Below are 21529 nucleotides of genomic sequence, written 5' to 3' on the forward strand. Positions count from 1 at the left end.
GATGTATTTTTAATCATTGCATTGCAAGCAGGATTTTGATGTTTTTCTTTATGCATATTAGAGAGAAATGGTTTATAAATCCTTTTAATTTTAAGGCGCTGAAACTCTAAGTGGTTTCTAGGGAGGATGGAAAGTAGTAAAGGACGACCCGATCTGATTCCAGTAGGCCAGAAACTCTGCAGGACACTTCAGAAATGGAAAAAAAAATGTTTTCCCTGAATAATTGTTTTATTTTATTACCATTCCCTTCCATCTGTTATCCATCATTCTGATTTCTCATCCTGATTTCTATGGAATATCAAAAATTGTATCTTTACATAAAGGGTATAAAAATAAATTTCATATCAATTCGAAAGGCTAATGAATAGATACAAGAAAACAAATGCTATTATGTCTATAATTTAATTAGTTTTACAAACGCACAAGTTAGTTTCAGTGAGCTATAGTTTGTCTCAATTTCAGTTTTCATTAGCTTTAGTTAACTTTTACAACCTTGTTTCCCACAGTGGGACAGACGTTTGTCTTCCAGATGTTCCCAGGTCTTTCTCAGGCCGTAAACGGGTTCATAAGGTTTACTAAACATAATCGACTTGAATGATTTGTGATCTTCCTCCAACAGTTTATCAAATGGGAAGTAACTCACAGGATTTGACATTTACCACTGTTTGTTTAGTTTTAATGCAGAACGCCGGGCAGCATGATTTCTGATAAAATGCATCACTGAGGGGTTTTATTCATGGATATTCATTTATTTAAATGCCAAGGTCTCAGTTTGGTAAACTTAGGACGACCTGAGAACGTTTGAGCTTTGAACTAAAGTTATTTTCTGGTCCACCTTAAATGGACATAAATGTTTTTATTTTAATGTAAAAATAGTTGTTGATTTAGCAAATAAACAGCTTGGGATGAATACTGTAGTTTGAAAAAATTGTTGCAGTTGAGACCAATTTAAATGAGCCACATCTTAAATTGCACGTCAGTTTTTGAGACTTATTTTCAAATTCCCAGCATTAATCAGAGAACAAGCAGCACTTTATGCAAAAGAAGCCTATGATGACACAGAAAAAAATACTTATTTTTAATCTGAAGAGCTAAATTTTAAACTTGCTAGGATGTTCATTATATAACAACATTAAGAGTAGAGGTTATCAGTTCTATTTACTGCATTTTAAACAACACTAATACTTCATACTTATCAGGCCATTAATCATAGATTCAATAGTTTTTTTAGGTTTTTTTTTTTGTTTTTTTTTTTTTTAGTTTTTTTACTTAGAAGAAAGAGTAAAATGGGAGATTTTTTTCTTGATTTCAACAAATTAAGCCGACAAACATGATGTTATTTTTAAGGAAGTGCTTAATTTCTCATGAGACATAATTGGTTCATCAGGTGTTCCACATCATGCTAATGAACCGGCCCTTGTACAAATACAACCAAGCACAAGGTTGGATCTTGTGTCTGGGCAGAGCAGAACAACTGAATACTTTCACTAGCATTCTGTTTTACGTTTTCATGCAAAATTATAGGTGACAAAATGTGACGCCTTGCATAAGAAGGCTGCAAAAGTATATATAGAGATTAATGGTTAATAATGTTTATGTTCTAGTGATGCATGTGGCTCTGTTTGCTAACTCATCTACTGCATTTTTAAAAGCTACCATCTAATTGCTACTCAAACACGTCACGCTTTTAATTTTCCTAAGGGCATGTTGTGTGGAGCACAAAGGCAAGACTGGGTGCATTTTGATTCGCTACAGAGATGGAGACTGATGTATAAGGGGAAAAAAAAAATAATCATACAGCTTGTTCTTAGAAAAACAAATCGCTCTGACCTCATCCGCCCTCTTCCATGACCCAATATGCCTCTCGGGCTGGCAGTGTCCAAAAATACCCGAGTCCTGATGATGCACTTGGTTTGGGGACAGTTCTTTATGTAATCCAACTTGTTTGGAGTTGGAAGAAAAAAAAATGCAAATCTGTGGTGTCTAATTGGTTTTTAGATTCAGGATATTATTGCTAAATATATCAATATCAGCATATTAATACTAATCTATTTGGAGTAAGATGTCTGAGTATCATCTCTAATAAAGAGGCCTTTGATTCAGACTCTGTCAGCTAAAAGGCATTTCAACAAATTCTCCAGGGCGTAGATTTGATTTTCTATGTTTTTCCTTTCAGGGATTACATTGGACGTCACATAATCCCAGTTTGTATGTAAACTAGATTTCTGGAGTGATCAGACAGATTAAAAGCTCTTTCAGGCTGAACAGCATTTCAGTGTTTTTACCATTAATTCACTTCTCCATTCCAAAATTCAATTTTTTTAATCTTTAAATATTTCCAGAAAATATCCTTGAGCTTAAAATACTATAATTACAACACTGATCACATAAAGTCTCTTTAATCTTCAATAAAAAAATCCACCACATTTAAGCAATGATAGACAAAAAAAGAAAAATAGTACAAAAAACAAATGATATTTACCAACACATTATTTTAATTTGTTAATGATAAGCATTTGAAGCCAAATTAAGATTTGTAAAAAAATTGACAAGTAAGCTTTCACATATAGTTAGGAAAACAGAGTAGAAAGGAAAAGTGTAGCTCAGTCAGAGTTGATAAAGGCTGAGGAAACCTTAGAGAGTTGCTCTTGGGATTGCTAACTAGACTCTTGGGTGTTCTTGTGGTCTCTTTGCAATTTTCTTGCAACACCTGAACAAATATTTCTCTCATGGATGAGTGACCCTGAGAAAGTTGATAAGAACTAAGCAGTAAATTGGGATACGGAGAAAAAACATCATTCAGAATGTTAGACAACTAAAGATAGACTGCAATTTACAAGAGGAAGAAGTAATGGCTTCAGTTAAACATTAAGATGTTACAGAAACATATTTTTGTCTTTAAAGGGCTGCGAAAGGAAAGCAGTCAAATAATGATTCAAAAAACATTAAAAAATTTGAAACCTGACTAGAGCCACTGCCTTTTTGTTGCTCAGCTCTCACTCTCAGTGGCTCCGCCCTACTCACTGCAGAACTTTGTTTTGATTGGCAGCATGGCATCCTTGTAGCCAATCACATGTGAGGATATAGGATCATACCATTGTGTGAAAATAGAGAGGGGGAAATGACAGTCAGAATCTGAGAATCTGCCTGCAGTTTAAGCATATATAATATATAAATTAAGGTTCTTTTCGGTAGATTTCTTTGCAGTGTTCATTTGTTTTTGTGTTGAATATAAACTAAATGTTTGATATAAATAATATAGTAAAGTAAGAATACCTGCTGTCGTCATCAAACAAATAAATAATATTAGACAAATATAAAATTTCTTATAAAAACATGAATTCAAAAGGATTCATTCACATGCAAAACATTCATATTTGCCACATTAAGCTCCAATATGAGGCTACAGTGAAATTGAATTAAGACAGTTGGGAGCCAAAAGATTTGGCTTTCTGATAAGAGCAAAACTTTGTATTACAGTGGTGATGAGAAAGACGCTGTTGAAGAAAACTATCACCAAGACTCGATTAGACTATGGTGAGAGTCCATGGTGAAGTGGTCTGATAAGACCAAAATGAAACCTTTTGCCATCAGACAAGATGATATGTTTAGCGGACATGGCCCAGTCAAATCACAGACCTTAATCTGATTGATTTTTAGCTAGGCTTAGAACCTTACAGAACTTGGAAGAATGGAGGAAAACGGCATCATCCAGATGAGACTAATAAAGATTTTTCCACACAGATTCCATGCTGTGATGGAGGAAAATACAACTAAATACTGTATATTTGTGCAAAATTTATTTTATGTTTTGTATTTTTATTTAATTAGCTTTGTTTTCATTACAAACTTGCGGAAAACTTTGTTGATATTCCTCCAATGTCGAAAAAATAAAAATTTACATAAAATTTAAATAAGAAATTTAATAGAAACACCACATTTAATTGAATTGAATTGAATTTTCATTTATTTAAGGAAACTTATTATTAATTTAATTTGGGATCAATAATTAAATTTTAAACACAATTAAAATCACGTGAATTTGTTTATCCTTACAACATGTCATTAATAAACATGCCGTCTTCTTTGTCATTTCTGCCAGAAGTAACATCCGATTGATATTAATTTCTATTGCATTTCCATTGCAGTTGTGCAAAATATAAAAAATGTGATAGTTCTGAAAAATCACCTCATCCAAACATAAAGAACTTTTTTTTTTAATTGAAAAACAAGATTTTCTTTTTAAACTTTCATGTTGCAGATTTGTCAGTATTTTGTAGAAATCCACTTTGACAAAGGATTTTATTTTGATTAGAGCCAAATTCAGAAACTCAGAACCCGGCTGGTTTCTGCATTCATGGAGTCCTGAAGACTCTGGGTGTAAAATCTTTTGGCCCTGTAGGGTCAATGCTGACTGGCACATTGTTGAAACGGACAGTAAAGTTCCTTTTGCTGTTCAGTGAACATAAATGAGCTGCAAGGGCCAGAATGAAAGGATAAAAGGAAACCATCCAGTCCTGTCCAGCTCTCAGAGAGAGAGCTGCAGGGTTCATATTCATCTAAATGAAGGCCTGACTTGATTCAAGCTGGGATTCATGCCAATTTTTTATTTTTTTTATTTTTTTGGTTTCCAGATGCAGCAGAATATAAGATCCAGACATGGATGGTTACTATTCTGGTCTGTTTACCAGTTTGGATCCATTTAGGAGGCAATGTTTGGTTCAATGTCTCCATAATTAAAGTTTTACTACCTTTTCTCTGAACCAAACGCATGGAATATTTTTAGTCTAGGCTTGACAAAGAAAGGAAAAACTTTCAGTTTTATGCACATGAGTGAAAAGATGCTTGGATTTTGTATGAAAAGGGAAAAACTCTTGAACACAATTTTCATATCCTGTTATCAGATATCGTGAACAGATGGAAGTATTGCTGCAGGCGTTCCTGGGCTTTTTATAGACAGATTACTGATTTGTGCCTCACTTTTTGAGCCTGTGTTGTCCTACATTGTCTTTTAAGGAGAATTGGCACCTGATGTGTGGACACTGAACCCAACCAGCAGCTGTTGGATTCAGCTTTTACCATTTCCCCTCCAGGTTACTGGACTGATTTCAGATTCCTGGGAAATGAAACAGGAGTCTGTTTGTTTTCTTTGAGATATTTCTTTGAGAACTCAAGACAGAAGAAAATAGCAAAACCTTTACTTCCACACATTCCTGTGATTTATGTACAATTTTGTGCTTTGTCAGGGTCTATTTAGTCGCCAATTTGTGTATCTATTTTGGATCTGTTGCGTTCATCCCTTTCAACTTTGATTTTATACCTGAAAGGATCTAAAATAGGTCTGGACAATATGGCTGAAAAAACTTCTAAATCAATATTAAAGTAATCGCTGAAAACCAAGTCATCAAATTTATTTAACTGAAGGTTAATCAGAGAAATAAAACAAAAAATCAGCATCCCTTTTATTAGACTTTATATAATAGTATCAAAAATATGAGTTGATTTCCTCCTTTGCAGTGCTTTCCTTCCACAAAGTATGGCTTCCTGTTTTGGATTAAATACTAAACTTTTACTGCTGCGATGACCTCATCAGTTACATAAATGTCTATCTTATCTTCACTAAGTTTAATACTTTGCCATGTCTGCAAGTTACTCATTCTGGTGCAGCTTTGAGCGCTTTCTGTGAGCGTGAGAATAAGAAAACTGACATAAAGCATGAAGTATCACGGTCGGTTTCGGGTGACATGTGAGAAACTATTTTGTAAAGGTTTTGTAGAAAATTGATCTAGTGTAGGGAATAAGTTTGAGATCTTTGGTGAAACAACCTTGAACTTTACAACAGGTTTTAAGAGGAGTAATTAAATCTGAATCCATGAAAAAGAAGAACAAGGGGAGAGCTATTTTAATGTTTTGCTTTCACTGAACACATAAAAAATAATTATAGAGATGTTCAATCAATCAAATCAAATTTTATTTTTGTAGCTCATTTCAGCAGCAAGGCATTTGAAAGTACTTTACATCAAATCAAACACAGAAACACAATGCAACATAGAACCAACAATCAAAACACGACATTAAGTCAAGTTCCGACAATAAATTTGTAATTGATTACGTTTCAAATACAACTCTAAAAAAGTGGGTTTTTAGTCAAGATTTAAAGGAAGTCACTGTTTCAGCTGTTTTACAGTTTTCTGGAAGTTTGTTCCAGATTTGTGGTGCATAGATGCTGAATGCTGCTTCTCCTCGTTTGGTTCTGGTTCTGGTTCTGCTCTGCATCCCCAGAACCAGAAGACTGGAGAGTTCTGGAAGGTTGATACAACAACACCAGATCTTTAATGTATTGTGGTGCTAAACCATTCAGTGATTTATAAACTAACAACAGTATTTTAAAGTCTATTCTTTGAGCTACAGGGAGCCAGTGGAGGGACTTTAAAACTGGTGTTATGTGCTCTATCTTCCTGGTTTTAGTGAGAACTCCAGCAGCAGCATTCTGGATCAGCTGCAGCTGTTTGATTTGTTGGACAGACCTGTGAAGACGCCGTTACAGTAATCAATACGACTGAAGATAAACGCATGGATGAGTTTCTCTAGATCTGGCTGAGACATTAGTCCTTTAATCCTACAAATGTTCTTCAGGTGATAGAAGGCCGACGTTGTAACCGTCTTTGTTAATTTTGTTGTTAATGTTGTTAATTTTCACCTGTCAATCAGAATGCCAGAATTAATTTTAGCATTGTGGAAAGTCTAGAAGTTTTTGTATAATAAACTGAACTGAATTTATTTATCATTGGATGAGTCAAACTGCATTTTCTGGTAAGAAGTTCAAACTATTAACCATTGTTATTTAAAATCAGAAAAACCACTCAGATATTTCATACCTTCCGGATATTTTTGGAGAAACATATCTGAAAGGATTTGTTCTGAAACTGGTGGGTTGTTGGTGCAAACACGGACTCCAACCATCTCAGCTGTTGTGTTTTTGGTTGTCGGAGTCAAAACACCGATTCAAGTATTTAAAAAAAAAAAAAATTGACAAAATTCTGTGCACATTTACAATGAAAATGCAGTTATTTTTACCAAAATGTCACCAAAGTACATGCAATTTGTTGCAGTACACTCTTTAACCACAGACCACTGTTTAAATCCCACTTAAAATGATGTAAAGAGTAAAATTAAGGAACCAGTTTTTATGAGACACTTTAAAAAACCCCTTTGCAATAACTTGATGTCATGCAGAGTTTAATTAAAGAAAATATCACCCAGGAATGCCACAAATCTGTGTAAGGGGTTTCACACACATCACGAAAGAAATACAAATAGAAATCCCCCAGATGTTTACATTTCTCAACAGTTCACATGCACCAATTACGGACTGAACTCCCACCTGGCATATCCACTTTCATTACAGTTAAAACTCAGTATTACATGAGCTGCAAACTGCATTCACACATTTAGCACAAACATGACATAGTAGGGATTGTTAACTGATTAAAACGTGTAAATCTGTTTGGGTTCAAGTAGAGTTAAATCATCATTTAGAAAAGATCTCAGCCACTATGTCTGCTGCCAATGATTTTACCAATCAGTTAAGTTGCAATCTGATAGCTTGTCAGTGTTTTCTCTGACGTTTTGGATTACAGTGGTGACGAACGATATTAAGATAATGAGATCTGTCTTTCAGGGACAGATATCCAGGAAACAGCAGCTCTGACCGACTACAGCGGCTCCAAAATGCTCAGAGCTGAAGGAGGTTTTGTTTTGAATTTAACCTTCAGCAAATCCTTTAATCAGCATCGAATTAACACAATGAAATCCTATTAAATCTTTGATTAATACGGACCTTTGTACATTCATTCATTCATTCCTCTAAATCTTGCTGGCCTAAGAAGAATAAAAAAACACCATGACCTCTGCAAATCTTCAAAGCTTATTGTGACCCAAAATATTAGCTTCCCAAACACCCTTTAAGCTTGTTGGCTGTAAGAGCAAGTTGACCCGTATTTATTGAAAGCCTCCCGAGTTCATGCATGACTACTGATAAAAAGAAAGCTGACATTTTTATTATTATTTTAGATTTTAGCAGATTTCTTTTTTTAATTTTTTTAATTTTCCTGAAACATTATTATTGAAGAGTAAATTTTGCTGTATTCTTGTTAAACGTAAAAAAAAAATTGCAGGATGGTGTCATGATTTGTGGAAGAGGTGATGAGGCAGAACGCAGTGGACCTTTCAACGCAGGTTGTGTTACATAAGGTATTGCATGAGTAGCGACTGGAAACAATGGACAAACATCAGAAATGACAGAAACGACAAGATCGACATACTGGTACGACAAGGACACAGAAACACAGGTGGCATTAAATACACTGAGGGTAATCACGGAACGAACAATCAAGGGGTAGACAGGACAACACGGAGACTCAAGACACAGAAACCCAAAACAAACACACAGAAAAACACATCAACACAGAGAAAACCCAATCCTGACAGATGGTCAGAAAATGTAAAGAAACAATAGCTTCTTTAAAAAGTCACAAAAGTCTACACCATTAAAGGTAACTTATAAAGAAATTAGTCTATATTTTACACCAAAAAGTTTAAAGTTGAGGTATTATACTTCTTTGAACAGGTCTGTGGGCTATAATAAACATTTTTATTACATTTTTTGCTCAAAATCCTTTCTAGATGATGAGATTTTAGTCTGCTCAGTTCTGCCTATTTCGAACTCCTTCCAGCTTGAGCTGTTTTAAGGCGTCTTGTCACTTTAAATAATTTAAACTCTCATGTGAAAATGGCTGCAAACAGATTATTCAAACGTTCATCTCTGAAAAGTGGATTCTGGATGGTTAGTCATAGTCAACAACTAACACTTCCGGGAGTCACTGTGCAGCGCATACAGTGGTAAAACCAGCTGACCAAACGTCCTGGAGCTCAGCTAGGGTTGCTAGGTAACGGGTGGCGCTCTGACGGGGTTGCTAGGTAACGGGGCAGATTTGTGAAGTTACATTCCAAAGTCTTTTGAAACAACAAATTTTCCAAACACCAAGAAAACATTAATTTATTACCAAAAATTGTCTGGGTGCTTTTTTTTAAAGCGTTTGGGTTGTTTGTAGAAGTAGCAGAATCCCAAATTTAAGCACAAAAATAAGTAAAATTTGGATTGTGATACGGTTGCATAAGTAAACCTGTCCTGCTTGTTGCTTCTGTCATGTAGCAGTAGGATGACCGTGATTGTCTGGCCTCTTACGCTTTCTGTTTTAACTTCAAATGAGCAAAGTATTTTCTGTTTGGTTTACCAACACAAACCTGACCTACATCTGTCTTTGGATCAAATAAAGATGATGTTTGGTGTCAAGTCAGTGGTGTGGGTCAGAGAAAAGTCATGCAACAATTAGTCTCCAGTAAAGTATATCTGTAGATATCGGCTTATCTTCAAAATGTCTGTTAGGAGCCTGGTACGGTGTCTAAAGCTAAACAAAGAGAAAGTAATGAATCCAGGTCAGTAAAGCAGACGGATGGTAGGTTCTCACACGAGAAGCCATAATAGAAAACAACATGCAGCCCAAACAGCTTCCTGATAATTAACTACAATCAGTATTATCAGCTAACAAATCAGAGCAGACAATCAAAGCTTACAGATTTACTCTTACTTAATTCAGTTTACTGGCGTTTTTTCACTCCCAGTCTCCATCCTCCTGTCATGGTTTGGTGTTTGTTTCGTTCCCACAAACTCAATTATGTTCAACATTCACTGGGAGACGGGAAAGCCATCCTTTCAAATTGTCTCTAAAACTGTTGTGAGCACCAAGTTTCGAAATCTTTTGAGTTGTACGTCCGGCTGAATGGGATCTGTGGGAAGTGTGGAAAAAAATCTTTATTCCAAGCACCAACAGAACAAACGACTGGCTTTATGTTAATCTGACAAAAACAATGAAAACACAAACTTCAACATTCATGAAAAAAAAAAATCAACTTTTTTGCAGATAAACTGTGTAAACTGGGCTTGAAGGGTGCTATCGTTATTATTTGTGCTCATGTAAACCTAAAACCATCTCAGTGCTGCCCTCTATGGGCTGAAAGGTGGCTACTGCAGCTGAATTTACATCAATAAATCATAAAATAGCTTCTATATTTCTGAAAAGTTGTTAAATATAGCGACAAAGTGCTAAGTTAGCTGACCACACCCCTTACAAATCCCCTCAGTTGACCACGCCCCCTAACGTATCTTGGCTCCGCCCACTTTGGTGATATTTTTCAACTCTGACCAGCTTCCATGACCTGCTGAAGAAATAAAATAAGGTGAACTGCATTGTTAGTTGTCCACTACACATTTCTGCATGTATTTTGCCTGAAGAAAACTACTGAAAGGACAAAACTTTTCCTTAAAATATCTATTTCTTGTCACCACGCTTCCACAAAGACCAGATTTAACAAGATCTAAATCTACATCAACGGTGGTTTTGAGTTCAGGAGGATTGACATCAGTTTATTTAGATTAGCATTCCACTGAATTTAAAGATTTATCTGTAAGATAATTAAAGCTCTCTTGTTTTCTTTCCATTGTATTTCTGATACTTGCTTTGAATGTGTGAACAGAGGAAAGTAACAGAAGCTGTAATCACTGTAATCACTCAGACAGTGTTTACATAACTGAGTGTTGCTTGATGACACAGGGTGAATTATGTACCACTGCTCAGTTTAACCTTCCTGGTTATGAGCTAAGAATGCTGCTGACCTTTCCACAGGTTCAGTTTCTACATGAACTGTAAAGAAATACAGAAAAACTGTGTGAGAGGAAGTAAATACTAAAGACAAAGGAATATATTAATGGTAATTCTAAGGAGTAAAATGTGAGTCTGTGGTCCAACCAGAGAGTAGAGTCACTACCTATATATTACCGTAGATATTGTGATTTTTACGTCACTGGAGTCCATGTATGTTACCAGGAAGAATCTGCAGGGGACGAAAAGTGAACCAGTTAGAAGAAGATGTGTTGTATCTGTCTGAGTTTATTGCTTTGAAATTTACAGCGCATTACTTGCAAATGTTTTTATTCCTATAACTTGTCAAATTTGGCCTGTAAAAAGTTACGTTATTACTCATTAACTTTTTGTTAGGCTTTGGTGAGAACAGGCAGGTAAAACATTAACACTCACTACTACACAGAGAAAATGTGAGGTTGCTTGCTTTTCCCAGAATGTTCTGCTGTGACTCAATAAATCCATCATCAAGTCAAACCTGGACAGCTGTTCTTCTAAAAATGGCAGCATTACTGGATAACAATGCCTTCTGGAAGAGGAAGAAATGGGTTCAATTTAGCAAATGCAAAATTTCAGAAACATTTCATGGAGTTCTCTGAGTTTGCACGTGAAGTTTTTAGCATTTTTTGTGTAACAAGCAAAAAGGAAATTGCACATTTCCCCTTTAGCCCATTAGCTCGTGGGAATCAGTTCAAATGTCATTTAACAAGAACTTTGTCTCAGACTTGGTGTCAAACCCACTTTAGCCACATGTCTGAAAACAACCACCCAACTTCCTCAAAGGACTGATCTTGAAACTTTGATTAACGTAATGAATCCTCAAAACGTTTTGGCACATTTGAGCTTAAAGTTCCTGTATATATTTTAAAAAGACCTAATTTTGCTTCTGTAAACGAGATCTCCCTGCTCTTTTGGACTCATCCATTTGGTAAAGAGTTTTACATTTAACTCTTAAATTAGAATAGATGATAGTTTGTATCAAAACAGATTTAATGTGTATGTTATATTCTTTTAGGCTTCATGCTAACCTGCTTTATAAATGGAAATACGGTGGCCGACAGGTGCAAATGCGCAGCAAAAGAGAAAACATGCAAACAAAAAAAAAAAGACACCCCCGAATGAAATGCAGCAAACAAAAAGAGAGACGCAAACAAAAAAGAAGACGCCCCCGAATGAAATGCAGCAAACAAAAAAGAAAACACCCCCGAATGAAATGCAGCAAACAAAAAGTGTTGAAAACGGAAGTGCTCCAGACCACTAGGGGGAGTCAAAGAAAATAGTATTCATTTCTATGTGACCAGATGCAAGATTCAGAGAAAGAAATTTGAAAGAAAGTAAAGGTACGTATTACTATATTTCTTTTCAGATACGCCGTCTTTTATAAAATTAGAAATATTATTATAATATAATATGTCTTCTTTAATAATATAATATGTCTTCTTTAATAATATAATATCTCTTCTTTAATAATATTAGAAATATTATTATAAATATTATTATAATATAATATGTCTTATTTAATAATATTAGAAATATTATTATAAATATTATTATAATATAATATGTCTTCTTTAATAATATTATAAATATTATTATAATATAATATCTCTTCTTTAATAATATTATAAATATTATTATAAATATTATTATAATATAATATGTCTCCTTTAATAATATAATATGTCTTCTTTAATAATATAATATCTCTTCTTTAATAATATAATATGTCTTCTTTAATAATATTAGAAATATTATTATAAATATTATTATAATATAATATGTCTTCTTTAATAATATAATATCTCTTCTTTTATAATATTTCCAATTTTATAAAAGAGAAATATAGTAATCTTCAAATTTCTTTCTCTGAATCTTGCATCTGGTCCCATAGAAATGAATACTATTTTCTTTGACTCCCCCTAGTGGTCTGGAGCACTTCCGTTTTCAACACTTTTTATTTGCTGCATTTCCTTCGGGCTTCTTCTTTTTGTTTCGTCTCTCTTTTTGTTTGCTGCATTTCATTCGGGGGTGTTTTCTTTTTTGTTTGCTGCATTTCATTCGGGGGCGTCTTCTTTTTTGTTTGCGTCTCTCTTTTTGTTTGCTGCATTTCATTCGGGGGTGTCTTTTTTTTTGTTTGCATGTTTTCTCTTTTGCTGCGCATTTGCACCTGTCGGCCACCGTATGGAAACAAACAAGATATTGTCCGTTTTGCTAGCAAAATGACAATAAAATCTTCTCATTTTCTTGGCAAAGACCAAACATTTATTCTGTCTGCAGCTTTATTTTGTGGCCCACATAAAGCTGAGGAAGAAGTGCAGCAGCAGTAAGAAATACTGCCACCTGTAGGTGGGAGTTAGCATGACATAAACAAAATGTTTTTGACCATTTTGGTGGAAAATTTGCAGTAAACTCGCAATTAAACATTATCACCAAAAAAAAAAAAAAGTGTAGGGATTTGATGATTTTTCACGATCGTGGAATCTTAAAAAAAAAAAAAAAAACTGGAGAGGCTGATGCAATTTGGCAGAATATGGATAAAAACTGCTTTTATTGAATAGATACAATCAAATCAAATTTATGTGTCCCTCTGGAGTCCAAAAGGCCACATAAATAGCTGCGTCAGACCAGATTTGGCCCCTGGGCCACGAGTTTGACACCTGTGATCTAATTGATTATTCAGTGAAGAGAAAATGTCACAGAAGCAGAGATAGGCAGAGCACCAAAAGATTGTACTGAAGTTAGAGTAGCATTACTTCTACACATTTTTATTCAAGTAAAAGTAAAAATCCAAGAATTACTAAAGTACCATCCATCCATCCATCCATCCATCCATCCATTTTCTTACAGCCTTCTTCCCTAATGGGGTTGGGAGGGTTGCTGGTTCCTCTCCAGCTGCGTTCTGGGCGAGAGGCGGGGTTCACCCTGGACAGGTCGCCAGTCTGTCGCAGGGCAACACAAAGACATACAAGACAAACAACCATTCACACTCACACCTAGGGAGAATTTAGAGAAACCAATTAACCTGACAGTCATGTTTTTGGACTGTGGGAGGAAGCCGGAGAACCCGGAGAGAACCCACGCATGCACAGGGAGAACATGCAAACTCCATGCGGAAAGATCCCGGGCCGGGAATCGAATACTAAAGTAACAGTAAAAAAGTATTTGGTGAAAAGTCTACTCAAGAGCTGAGTAACTGGTCAAGTTGTGATTTAATGTTTTAAAATTACATAATCAGACAGACCTAAATATAACGTTAAGTGGAAATTTTTGTATTTTAAGGACAAAAATTATAATAATTCATTTAAGTAACAAAAACATAACCAGCAGGAAAAAGAAAATTTTTCCAAATCATTTTATTTTAATAAAAAAAACTGATGAAACTTTAACAAAAACTGCAGGTTCTGTGTCTGGTTAATCTTTGGTAAAAATGTTAAAAGGGTTTTCATTCAGTTGGTAGAAAATTCATAAATTTTACTCAATTAAGAGTAGAAATACTTCATATTAGAATTACTCAAGTAAAAGTAAAAAGTGGCATAGTAAAAATACTCCTAAAATTCAAATTTTTTCAAAAAAGTAACTCCAGTAGATGTAACGGAGTAAATGTAACTAGTTACTACCCAACGCTGCGCAGAATAAACCTCGTCATGCTGTTGTTTATCAACATTTCATTTCAAAAGCAATGAAGACGTGACACTCAAAGAAAGCAGCAGACGAAATGTAATCACCACTTCAACCAGCCTGCCAAGGATTTTTGTTTGACATGTTGATAAATTTCGCCACATGTGGACGGCAGCGCTCGCATGCAGCACACGTGTATCCCCGCCACCAATTCAACCCCAATCTTTCCAACTTTCAGTCAGAATCTTGTTAATCATCTTTACTTGAGTTTCATCCTCCTGTAAATTAACGGTTTGTGCTCCATGAGTTCACAACCACTGTTACAACAAATGTTACTGCTGTTTTTCCTGTCTTCTTGCGGCTGTTTAAAGGACGATTTTCTCTGCTGTTGCACTTCCTCTGCTCATCACCCATTGCACCATCGCTCATTTCCTTACTGAGGTTATTTAAAGTTACAGTTATCAAAGACTCGATCTGTCTCTTCCTCTAAATGGCGCCAAATGTAAAGGACTCACATAAATGTTGAATTCTTTTCTTAGCTTTTCTTTAATTGGTTTTATTGTGTTGAATCTCTTCAGGTTTTATGTCATGTCTTTGTTTTTCTTCTTGTATTTTTTATATGGTATCCTTTGTTTCAGTAAGAGGAGTAAAAAAAAGAGGAATTTTCTTCGCTGTACAGGCTTTAGAAAATTGGTGGAAAGATGAGAAAAAAAAAATCTTAAATTTATCTGCTATTCATATTTCTCTTTTTTAAATAAAATATAAGTTAAATCATTTATTTAAATGTTATTTCTGATCCTCATTATATGATTAATTCAGGAAGCAAGAAATGGAAAACTGTGGAAGAACTGGGAATAAAATAAAATCTGATGTGATTAATATGAAATATTTTACATTTTCCTGTAATCAGAAGAGGCGATTGTGATGAAATATGTTGTTATCTGGTAATAAAGTCATAATATATTATCTGATAATAATATTTTATGCCACAGAACTCATAGAGACTTAAAATCAGAAGTTATGAGGCAGAATTTATGCTAGATTAAGGGTGTTCAAAGCGTGGTACGGGGGCTATTTGTGGCCTTTGGAACAATTTTGGGCGGCCCTTGAACACAGTTCAACAACAGCCTGATATTGGTTAGTTGATGCAAATCTGGATTTAACACCAATGTTGGTGAAATGTTCACTGATGCCAGGCTATAAAAAAAACAAAAACACACACATCAAAACCTGAAAATGTAATCAGCAACACAAAGTATTTTAATTTAATAATTTAACCTTTAATTTAATTTATCAGTAACAAGGACCAGAAAGGTGGAGGTTTTATTAAAATGGAGGCTTGGAAAGGGGCATTTAATAAACCTGTAAAAGTAAAACGAGAGTGAGCCACTGTTTTTGTAGCTAAAAAATTGCAAAAAATCTAGAAAAGCTGAAAAATGTAGCACATTATTTAGCCCTTTTATTTTAAATCTACAGAGAACTGCAGACATTTGACTGCTTTGTGTATTTCATTAAAATATTGTATGCTCAATTTGTTTAATTAGCAAGTAAAAATGTAAAAAATCAAATAGTTTTTGTGACTGTAATTAGAAAAAAACACAAAAATAATTACAACTTGAAATCTGTGACCCCACTGTGCGAGATGGATATAATAATTATTGAATATCGACTAGAAATTTCTAAAAGTTGATGTTTCTATTTATATTTTGCAGCACTGAGTTTTCACAGTGGTTCCCCAGCCAGAGGTCGTTGCATTTTGTGAACCACAGAACTAAAACCATTGAGTCGTCCTAACAGGATTCTGTTCTGACCGTCGGTAAAAGCTCTGGCTAACAGGTTGTAATGCGAGAGGCGTGACCTGCTGTCGCCCCAACAAGAAACCCAACTCCTGTCGGTAATGCTAACCAACATACCACAGAGAGCGGACTGGACTGCGAACAGAAATACGGCCCATTCTTCTATTAATCTGATTACATGGAGAAGAAAGAAAGAAAGTGGAGGAGAAAGGTAATCAGAAAATAGAAAAACAGGAGGAAATAGAGAAAAACATATCTGAGAAGAGGTTGGATCTGTGAGAAAACTATGTAAGCTAATTGAAAAAGGATAAAAAAAATAGAGTTAAGATTTGGACAAGTGTCACCTTTATTTATAACTGATTCTATGATTCCGTTTGGTAAATTGGTAAACATGAATTAATACTAAAGCAGCTTCATTGGATTTGATGTTGCAGGTTTTATGAGGATGACCGTCGGAGTCGGAGGAGGAGGGGTGAGGTTCGGTGTAGATGACCCAGATAACGTTACAACCGGGCCAAGCGAAGCGCAAACTACATACACTGCCGTTATCAGTGTATGAACTCTAAAAAGTAATTTGTTCACAAAACAGTTCATGGTAACTGTTTAGCAATCATTTCAGTTTGTCAGATTAAATGTAATATTTTTAAAAGTAAGGGGTTAAATCCTGTTCTTTCCACTTCCTGCAGGGCTGTGGCTTTAATTTGAACTCTGTGAATGAATTATGTGACCTCTAACCTGCTCAATTGACCTTGAGGAGCAGAAGAAACTCCTTTCCTGGATTAATCCTCCAGAGAGTCGTTCCTGATTCACTTCATGTATTGTTTATTGTTTCTTTCTTTCGCCTGGGGGAGGAATACGCTGTAATATTTGCATAATGGGTTATAATAAGAAGACAAAATGGTTCACAGTGTAAAGATCTATGGGGCTTATGGTTTAGTTGTTATAACTGACGGATACTTTGAGAAGTTTTGCAATAACATTCATACTTTGAATATCCTACTGAGCTCTGTTCAGACTACCATCCATAAAAGGAGCACCAAACCTACGAAAACATTTCTTTTGAAGAAAATATACTAATAGTTATTTCACCAAAAAGTCCCATTGAGATTTAAAATATCTAAAAATTTTAATGCAATAAAATTCTGGCAACCACTTTGAAATCGGTTTATTTTGCAAATATTTCAGTACACAGATTATTACTGAGACTCACCCGCAGCGTAGAGTCGCTGTCTGACGTCTGACAAGGAGATTATTAGTAGATAAATAGCCACTGAACTTGCTGTTCGCAGATTCACAGCGCTGTTGGTTGCTGCAGAGCTGCGGTCCTGACTCTGAGCCTGCAGGGATTTTCCCAGGATCCTGTTAAACTTAGAGCTGCGCTGCATTCACCTGTCACTATCAGTTTGGGGTTTCTGCATCTCTAACTGCAGCCATTTAGAGCAAAAGCCGTGAATAAAAAGGAGAAACATGAAAGGAAATGATGCAGTGTCACTTCAGCTGCATTTTCTACAAGACGTGTTTTGCTGCAAAACAGAAAGACAACAAAAATCACCAGGTCGAGTCATTTTTATACTCTATTTTCTGCAAGATGTTTGCACGCTCTCCACCTGGCTGAATGGGTTTTCTCCAGGCACTAAAAACACCACTGTTAGTTACTTTTAGAATAAAAAATACAAACAAACAATAAAACATAGGACAGAGGCACTTATAAAGGAAAGCACTCAGACGCTTCATAGTGGTTTTGTACAGCTATTGATCAATCTGGTTGCATCAGAGAAGAAACAGGACGAGCAGGTAATGAGAGCAGAGCGGTTTATGACACAAGCTACGCCTTCCTTGACACCGATGGTGTAAAAATTTGAAATCTAAATAAAGTAAGTAGTAAGGACAATTTGTTTATTTAGGGCCTTTAAATATAAAAGTCACAGAAGTTTTTATATTTGAACTCCACACATTTGGCCTTTATCTGCAACCTTCAGACCTAAACTGAATTGAGAAACTTTGGTTTGAGTTTCTCAATATTTATTTGTGAAATACTTAAAAAAACCATGTATTGCTTTTATTCAGCTTTTTGGCAGCTGCTATTAAATTACTGCCGCCCTCCATAACCTCCCTGTTAACCAATCATAAGACAGAAAATCACAGAAACTCTGATCGCAGTCATGCAGAAAGCAAGTAAAACCTGTTTGATGCACAAAGGACAAATTATATCTTTTATCCCATTTCTACACTCTTATGTCACAAATGGGAGCTTCCTGATTGGCCCATATATACAAAATGGCCACTGATGCATTTTAGGCATGACTTTATGTTGGCCTTCCACATGAACTCTCAATAAAATACATGCAAGTATCGTTTTAAATACGTATATTGCTTTAGTTGTGGGGTTGATCTTCACCTCTGTTGGTGTCACTTTTTCTTGGAGGCATTAAAAGAGTCCAAGGGGTAACAATGGATCATGTGGATGCTTTAAAAGTGGATTTTTGGGTCTTTTAAAAAGGATGCAGATAAATTAAAATCCTCCTAAAATGAAAAGCACAAACTGTTCATCTTTAATAACCATGTTTAACACATCTAGTGACTGAAATAAGAATAGCTAAATAAAGCAGGAGTTTTCAAGTAATCCTATTTTTGCAACTATGAATAAACAGGAAAAACGCAGATGAAAAATTCAGAAATTAGACATTCTATCTTTGTCTTCTTTTTTTTTAAACAGTAAAATAAGAGGCAGTTTCTGCTTAAGATCTGAAATGATTTACACATTCCGTCTCTACAAAAATCTAACTATGTTATTTGCTTCTTTAAAATATTTTGTACTATAAAATTGTTTTTGGTGGTTTTAATGAGTAAAAATAGCATTTTGTTGTATAGACCACTTTCACCTGGGCAGGTTTGGTACCAGTTAAAGTTTGGACATATTTGATGGACGCTCCTTCTTTTGTAGAAAAATGTCTCCGTGTATCTCTTAAATAGTGAAGTTTCTGTTTAAATCAGATTTTCCTTCATGCATTATCATGCAGTATCCCAAAGCTTTTAGTTCCTTTAGTTCATTCACGTTGTAGAAGAAAAAACCCACTGCTGTCAGAATTGAAGCAGGATATTTTAAAGCTTGTTGAAGGAGCACATCTTTCAAAGTTCCTGTTTACAGTAAGCTGTGATAAAGACTGAAGGAAGGAAATTACAGAGGAAATTTGTTACAGAAATATTTTACACCGGCGCCATTCTTTTTACAGTTTGACTAACTCTTTGTGACGCGTGGAAAGTTTCTTGGATTTTCTTGAACTTGTGACGACCAAATACTTGGAAATGTTTTCTGCTGAAGCAAAACTGAAATGAACTTGTCGCTCATTTGCATCTCAGATGCATCAGTGAGATTGCCTTATTTCTTTGTTTTTTCTTTGTAAAAACAAAGAAATAACATTAATTCTGTTAAAACCCTAAAGGAAAAGGAATCACTCCGCTACGATTAAGAATCAATACCAAACCAAAAGTCCACCATATGACTTTTATTGCCAAGTGAACATTTTGCTCGTATTTTTAACAAAGATTATGGATGACTACTGTGTTTGATTATTGGTATGCAGCCTTTCAGCTTATGGTGTGGATCTAATCAGTTTCACAACCTGTATACCATAGAGATAGAAACACAAATTACAGGTTGATGACAATGACAATGACTGGTTGTGCCTCCCTTTGTTAAAATAACCACCATCCAGAGTTTACAAAAACAAGCTGGTCTCCTACATCTCTATGTGTCGTGGGAATCGTCCACCAACTTTCCTCGTGTGAAAGAAATATGTTGGCCAGACAAAGCTAACCCTGATTCACTTGTTCTTAACCTAAGAGTTCAAAAATATGTATAAAAAAGCAGCATGCAGCCATCTTCTTCTTTTTTGTGTGTGTATTTGGTAAAGATCTTGGGGTTTTGTAACAGAACAATCAGACTGGGTGTTGTAGTTTTATTTGTATATTTGGGCAAAAAAGAGCTGAAACACGCACATTTTGTCAACATGTTGGCATCCGGTGGGACCTTTTCCTCTTTTCCAGCTGTCATAACAACAAAGAAGATGAAAGAGGCATCACAGAGGGCAGCGAACCAACAAAGAGGTAGCACCAAAATAGCATCCCGGGTTAAAGGTTAGGGGTTAAATAGCTAAAGGTTAGCTATTTAAATAATCCCAACACTGGAAGAAAACATAATTTGTTGGTTTTGGCTAGAAATCCCCCTAGAATTTTTTTATTTTGGTGGAATCTCCTCTTCTTATGTCTTTTGCAGCACCATTTTGATGTATTATTGTGTATAAAGCTTTAAATAAAATAAATGTATATTGTGGTACCATAATCCCTCACAGACAGTTTTAAAATAAAATCAAACCTATATGCATAGTATATTTATTCTGATAAAACTCCCAACCAACCAACCAAGATCCAAGCATGTTCATGTGTTAGAATGTCCTAGTCAAAGTTTAGTCCTAAATATAACTGAGAATTGATGGCATTAGTGGAAATTGATGCTTAAGAGTGTTTTCACACCTGATCGTACAGTAGGCTTGATCAGATTGGGAACCAAAGTTGCAACATTTGTTACCAAACTAAGTGAGAAACCTGTTCACTCCATCGCCTCTAGGGGTGCTGCACCAAGAACCACTGAAGGAAACAAGATAAAAGAAGAAGAGCACAACTTCCTTCTTCAGAAATTTTCTTTAGAAATTGTAGGATTTCTCTTTTCTCCTCACCAAAAGACCAAAAGCCTTTTCTCTTGCTAGTGCTAGACTCTCGTGTTTGTTTTGGCTGTATTTACCCAGAATGCCCTGAGTTGTAGTCCACTTCCTGCTTTTGGAGCGATCTCCGGTCCGCCTAGCGTTCACATATACATTCGAACCGCACTAGAGTTCATTTCAGTCAAACTAAGACCAGCTGTATTTGCAAAAAAGATATCTGTACAATGTACTGACTTTGGTTTTTCAGAATTGTAATTGTAAAAACGTTAAAAACTGTATAACTTTTCCTTCCATTTCAGAATTACTCACCAGTTCCTGTTGGTCTATCACACAAAATACCAATTAAATACAGTTTGAAAACGATTAAGGGACCTCTTGAAGTGATCAGTTTCTCCGATTCTATTTTTTTATAGGTATATGTTTGAGTAAAATGAACATTGTTCTTCTATTCTGTGAACTTCTGACAACATGTCTCTGAAATTCTACACAAAAATTTTGTATTTATTTGCAGAAAATGAGAAATGGTCAAAATAACAAAAAAGATGCAGGGCTTTCAGAACTCAAATAATGCAAAGAAAACAAGAAAGTATTCATTTAGAAACAACAACTATTTTGACTCAGGAAGAGTTCAGAA

General features: G+C 35.2%; 1 long non-coding RNA gene across 1 annotated transcript; it reads right to left on the minus strand.

Annotated features, from left to right (window-relative positions):
* Positions 1-6582: 6582 nt before the first annotated feature.
* LOC122823981 lies at positions 6583-17547 on the minus strand. Its single transcript, XR_006369432.1, has 4 exons — positions 17385-17547; positions 11157-11289; positions 10899-10953; positions 6583-9849 (listed from the first exon to the last, which is right to left on the minus strand). It is a non-coding gene; the product is annotated as an uncharacterized LOC122823981 (long non-coding RNA).
* Between the last annotated feature and the right edge of the window lie 3982 nt (positions 17548-21529).

The sequence above is a fragment of the Gambusia affinis genome, linkage group LG21, assembly GCF_019740435.1.
Source record: "Gambusia affinis linkage group LG21, SWU_Gaff_1.0, whole genome shotgun sequence".
Taxonomy (NCBI): Eukaryota; Metazoa; Chordata; class Actinopteri; order Cyprinodontiformes; family Poeciliidae; genus Gambusia; species Gambusia affinis.